General features: G+C 47.8%; 1 long non-coding RNA gene across 5 annotated transcripts; it reads right to left on the bottom strand.

Annotated features, from left to right (window-relative positions):
• Nucleotides 1–2,503: 2,503 nt before the first annotated feature.
• On the bottom strand, nucleotides 2,504–6,248 carry LOC132015455 (uncharacterized). Of its 5 annotated transcripts, none has more exons than XR_009403689.1 (4): nucleotides 6,097–6,248; nucleotides 5,146–5,218; nucleotides 4,874–5,043; nucleotides 2,504–3,310 (listed from the first exon to the last, which is right to left on the bottom strand). It is a non-coding gene; the product is annotated as an uncharacterized LOC132015455 (long non-coding RNA). The 5 variants fall into 5 exon arrangements; XR_009403693.1 differs by having other exon boundaries at nucleotides 2,504–3,027; XR_009403692.1 differs by having other exon boundaries at nucleotides 2,504–2,630.
• Nucleotides 6,249–6,279: the final 31 nt, after the last annotated feature.

Raw genomic sequence — 6,279 nt, 5'->3', positions numbered from 1 at the left:
ACATCCGACTCTTGATTTCGGCCCAGGTCATAATCTCAGGGTTGCGAGATGGAACCCCATGCCAAGCTCCACTCTGGCCATGGACCCGGCTTAAGATTCTCTCCCTCTCCCTCTGTCCCTCCCCCCTTCTCTAAAACAAAACAAAACAAAACAAAAAAGTTTACTTAATGTCATAAGGAATCAGGCTCAATTTTTGTATGTTTGAGTGCTAACAGCCATGGAGCCTCACCCCTGGCTCCTGATTGGCACCCCATCGTGGGGGAGCTGGTGAGAAAACCCAAGCCCCTCTCCCCTCCTTCAAAGCAGCCAGGCCCTGCCAGCAGCCCGCTCCTGATGATGGTAAAAACCTAGACAGCCCCTCTCGGTGCTCTCTGGAGCCACCTCAGATCTGCCCTGCTCCCTACAGAGACCTCCAGTATGTGCATCACTAAGTTTTCACGCCCTCTGAAGGGCAGACATAGCATCTTCAGTCTCTACATACAAACCAAATTGGGGTGAGGGCCCTCCTGCTTTGGTGGGGTAGCCACGGAAGACTCCACTCTTGGGTTTTACATTCATGTCCTTTTATTCTTAGACTGAAAAACCTTCTTCCGAGTGATCTTCACAAAATTACTTCTTAGCTTTATCCTCCTACAAGATGTAAGCTCAGAATAATGGTTCAGTATTACCTCCAGTGCAAGTGTTGAAAACCACTTGCTGTTATTATCGGCTCATTTTATTCTTAGGGAATGACTTTCAAGGGTTGTACCATTAAATTATTATTTAAATGACTTTAAATTATTGTTTTCTGTGTGGCTGTGTTGTTGCCTGATAATGCAGTTAGTTTCATTTTAATGTCTACTTCTAGGGTTTTCTGTTTCTTTGACCTAATTGGGTTTATATTTATGTAAATACTAGTGTGATCCAAAAGTCAAATTTATCAAAGCAGACGGGTTCAAAGAAATTAGCTTCTTTTCCTGTCCTCTCTCCTTCATTTTTACATTTTATGGTTCATCTCCCAGTTGTTTCCTTTTATGTATTTATTTTTTTTTAAGATTTTATTTATTTATTTGTCAGAGAGAAGAGAGCACAAGCAGGGGTAAGCGGCAGGCAGGGGGAGAAGCAGACTCCCCACTGAGCAGGGAGCCCCATGTGGGGCTTGATCCCAGGACCCCAGGATCACAACCCTGGTGGAAGGCAGATGCTTAACCTATTGAACCTCCCAGGCTCCCCTAATATGGGCAGTCTTGACACTCAGCTAAAGCCTTCTCTGTCACAGTATTTAATTTGAAATAGCATTCTCTTACTCCACATTTAGACTGAAAAGGCAATCAGGGCACTGACTTTACTCTCCGTGTATCTCTTCCTCTTCCCCACCTGTGCTATGCCTCCACTGTCAGCAAATCCCCACTACATAATAGTCTCTTCCTTCAAACTATCGTCTGGTCTTAGTTCTGCATGTAAGTCTACATTGAATACTCAACACTGAAACTTATGACATGCGTCTCAGTCTTTTGTTGTTTGAAGCGTATCCCCAGCAGTTTCTCCAAGTCCAGCGAAGACACCAAAGGCCCACGGCAAGTCTCTGCACCTGTCCCCTGCGGGGCTGCCTACTCGAGGAACCTGACTTCCCCGTGTGTTTCCACTGTTCTCTAGCGGAGTCATTCTCTCTTTCGTTATGATGCGTGTACATTGCTCTGCAATTCCTCTCTCTGCTACTTCAGTGAGAGGGCTTCCCCGACAGTACTGGGGTTCACGGTGAGCTTTGGAGTCTCAACTGACAATGGCTCTTTCATTGAATCCCGACTCCCCGCGCCCCACCATGTGTGTCAGCCACACACAGAACTTTCTCAGACAGCTGGAGAGTTTTATTCTTCACACACATTTATCTAAGGAATACAATGCATGGCTTTACATATTCTTGGGCTAAATGACTGACTCTAAGAATTTCACTAACTTGCCTGAGCAAGGATGTATAGATTTGTGAAATAAATAACTAAGGAAAACTTTAGAACATGACCAGAAAATTAGGCAAAGGGCACAGAAGACTCTTAGCCCAAAGCCCAAAAGAGGAAAAGAGGAAAAGTTTAAATAGGTAAGGAAAAGTGTTCAACCTAACTAGTAATTTAAAAATTGAAATTGAATGCCTTCAGCTTATCAAGTTAGCAGAGAAATTAACAGAAAATGTAAATGCGAAGAGCCCATGGTAAGACAGGTGTTCTCGAGCATTGATCTAGGTAGATAAATTGTTACAACCTTTTTGAAAAGCAAGCGGTTAGATAATGTGAAGCAAGTATCATTTGATGTGGCAAATAGGCCTCAGGAGCTAGAAACTAAGAACATAATCTGTTACATCAAAACAAGGTTTCTGATGTTAATCACAGCATGATTTGTAATAAGCAAATGTTAGGGGGAAAAAACTAAATGTTGAAACATAGCTGAAATAGGGTCCTTAAGGTGACTGACATTCACCAGGAATTAAAGAGAAAATGTTTAATGATAAATGAAAGCATAAGAAATAAAATGGAATGTGTATACACAAATATGTTTATTAAGCAAAAGAAACATTACACAGACAAAAACGTGATTTTCTTCTGTTCATCTTGGGGTAAATTTTTCTTCCTTCCACAATCGCATATTTTCCGAAGACTCTATAATGACAGCATATAGTATTAGCTTCTCAAATTAAAAGAAAAAAAGTTTTTCAAAATTTCTTTCATGGTTTTCGATGCCATATTCTGTCCCAGTTTTGTTTTGTTTTCTTTTTTCCTAACTCAGAGAGTAGAGATCACAGTTCTGATTCCCCTTTTCACCAGGTTAATCCAGGATAAGTACACACGGTTGACGTGGAAACACACCTTGGCCGGAGCAGGTATTCATAGGTCTGGGTACAACCAGGATGCTTCCTCTCCAGGCAGAGTCTTTAACTACCTGTTCTGGGAGGGGCTCGGTCACTCTGCAAAGCTCACCTCCTCTTCCTGACCCAGTGAGTGTCCAGGAGAGAGAAGAGAAGAATCAGCAGCCCTCAGGCTAGAGGGAGCTGAGCATCTTTGAGGAAGGAAGAGCTCAGTGGTTAGGGCACTGAAGTGATTGGGATCAAGGAAATCAAGGAGGCAGGAGGTCCAAGGTCTCTTGTGACCTCTTAGGTCCTGGCAGGAGTTGGGAGTCTTTCCCAAAAGCAGTTAACAGCCTCTGAAGGGTGTTAGCCAGCAAGTCATGTGATCTGGGGGTAACGTGCACAGCCGCTCACTCCCTGTTCCGTGGTGATGGCTCCAGAGCTGGTGATGGTTCAGAGCTGAGGTCCCAGGGATCAGCAGGATTATGGCACCCCCTTTCAGATTTGTAGAGAGTGGGTAAATGCAGACAGAATTTGAAGGTGGGAAGACCTGTGGTCCCATATATGCTTGAATTTAGGTGGACCTGACCTCCCAGACAAGCCAGGAAGAAAGGCCCAGGGCATCCAGTGTGGGGAACAGCTGGGAACCCTTGGGACCCACAACCTCAAGACCACCGGGCTGCCCTCCCGCGGAATACTGGCTAAAGGGCTGGGTGAGAGGCAATTGGGATCTTGCTCAAGGAAGATGGTCCACCTGATTAGGGGCCCCAGGGGAAAGAGTGCTGACTAGGGCTGGCCACCTGCTCTGTCCCGCACCCCCCACTTTGAGGCCCTCCTCTGCCCCGGAGACTGGAAGACTGGCCTGAGGAGGGGTGACTAAGAGATCTGGAATGGAAGGGAAGTTGGGAAGCAAGGGGCTCCAGGGATGCCTGGCACCACGACCCCTTCCTGCAGCCTTGGGGGTCACACATGGGCTTGGAGCATCTACTGAGAGTGTTTCCTAGAGTGCCAGGGCGGGACTCAACCCAGACTGACCACACTTGTCCGGGCATAGCCTGCCCAGGAGGGGAGCCTGGATGTCCCGGCCCCGCGCCTTCCTCCCTCCACCTTCTCTACTGGACGACATGTCAGGGATTACAGAATGTAGTATTTACTGGAACTCAAATGTGCAAAACAATGTACATGTTTCAAAGTTGATAAATATTTTTTAACATATGTTCCATTTGTTGGAAATACGCTCTTCAATCAGGGGACGGGCACAGAGTTGAAGGGGATTTTTGAATGGTCCCTTCTTGGGTGCCTGGGACAATTACCCAAGTAAATTTCAGGCAAGTGAAAGTGACAAGGGGGGTGTGCAGGACCAGGGAGAGGGGGCACAGGGGCAGGGAACCTCCTAGAGACACTTTCCTGGCCTGAATGGTTTGGACAGAAGAGTGTGAGGGCTCTAAAGACTTGGAAATTGATTCCCTGAGAACTCTTCAGGCCAAAGCCCGTTCCCGCCCGTCTTGGTGACTGTTGCTCTAACAGGGTCCCCATTCTAAATTCTATTCGAGACTCCGATGGTGTTGGAGTGAAGCCTGGGGTCCAGGTGCCAACCCTGCTAATGGGGCATGGGATTCTTCTTGCAGGACTGAGATCTGTGTTTTCAATGAAGTCTTAGGTGGTGGGCCAAGCTTCGAAGCCAGCAGAAAGCTCCCCTGCTAATGTTTGCCATCCAACAGTCTAAAGAGGGCAGTGCGGCCTGCCAAGACCCACCACTTTGCCAACAACCCCCTGAGTCTTCCCGCAACTCCTGCTCTGTCTAGAGAATCAGCTCCGTGTACTGGGGTGTGTTTGTAAGATTATTTGACAGGAAGTCTAGCACCTCCCAGTTCTAATTAGGCTGCCCCAGAAAGGTCACAGAGCCCTCCCTGATAACAAGCAGTAATTAGAGTGACAAAAGTAGCATTTTATGGGGTTGTTCAGAGATGCACTTTCCGCGGTGGTGGAAAGGGGCGGGGGGGGGGATGGAAATTAATCCTCTGAAGAAGGTTAATAGCATCCACGCATTTAAATTACCTACATCAGCCTTGTCACAGACAATTAGGAGTTGGAGGTCCTGTGCGTGCACACTTCACTCCGAGGAGCTTTTCCATATTCCTGCCGGCGCTCTGTCTCTGAGTTTCCACTCAGGAGCAGAAAGGTTCAAACGTCATTCGTCCATTCATTTCAAAGCAGTGATGAAATGTCTTGTATGAACATAAAATCATATTTTTATGAGATACATCTACTTTTCTTAAGATACCGATACGAACAGGAGTATTTTCTGTTTTTGCAAAAATCTATAATACCTCAGAGGAAGACAGCTGGTTTTTTACATCGGCTTCTGCGTTCAGGAAACTCCACCCTACTGATAAAAGGAGCCTGAAAAGGACAAAGAAGGTCTGGTGTTCTTAGGAACATGGTTTTGATCCCAAGGACCCCGCCCCCGCCCCCGCCCCCCCGCCAGGATCTCAGATTTCCTCAGGGGTCCCCAGTCCACGCTATGAGAAGGGCAGTTGCTGACCAAGGAAAGCCAAGCTCGGGGGTTGTAGGGTGAGCTGGTGGGGGCGCGGGGGTGACAAGGAGGGTGGGCATCAGCGGAGCATGTTCTGGCTCCATTCACTTCACAGCACCTTTTTCCACAGGACCCTCCCCATCCCCCCCAACCAGGCAAGTGGCTCTAGAAAGGAATCCTGCGGTTATTTCAGAAGCCATGCGTTTTGTATCACAGGGGCTCTTTTAGTTGGAGATGTTTTTTGTTTTTTTTTTTTTTTTCTAATAGGAAAATACCGCAAAGCTAAATGCACAGTAACAGTGATTACAGAAATCATGGCTTCTGGAGCCCGGTGCTCTGCAGCCACCCAGAAGAAAGTAAAGAGGAGAGGCGTCCCCAGGGGTGATACCCACCGGAGTACTTAAGCAGAGAGCACCAAGTATAGAACAATGCGCATCTTATGATCTCTTTAGTGTGTTTTCGAAGGGGACTGATGACATGTATAACTGGGAAAAGACACTAGATATTGCTTATCATTGGTTATCTTTGATGAGATATGGGAAGTTCTCATTTTATAAAAGATTTTATTTATGTATCTGACAGACAGAGATCACAAGTAGGCAGAGAGGCAGGCAGAGAGAGGGGGAAGCAGGCTCCCCAGGACCCTGGGATCACGATCTGAGCCCAAGGCAGAGGCTCAACCCACTGAGCCACCCAGGCGCCCCCGTTCTCGGAGTTTCAAGCCTCCGGGCAGTGAGTAGCATACTGTGGACAGCTGTTCGTCCGTCCAGAAGAGGAGGCAGGAGGCTGTGCCCGGCAGTCAGACCAACGTCCGTTTCCGCCTTTTTCACGGCGCCCCTGGCGGGAGCCCCGCGTCTTCCGCAGGTGCACCGCGAGCCCGCCGGCCCGCGCTCCTGCCCCGCGGGGCCCGCGCCCTCCCTCTGGCCCC

The sequence above is a fragment of the Mustela nigripes genome, chromosome 4 (assembly GCF_022355385.1).
Source record: "Mustela nigripes isolate SB6536 chromosome 4, MUSNIG.SB6536, whole genome shotgun sequence".
NCBI lineage: Eukaryota > Metazoa > Chordata > Mammalia > Carnivora > Mustelidae > Mustela > Mustela nigripes.
This window is presented reverse-complemented; position numbering and strand designations above follow the sequence as displayed.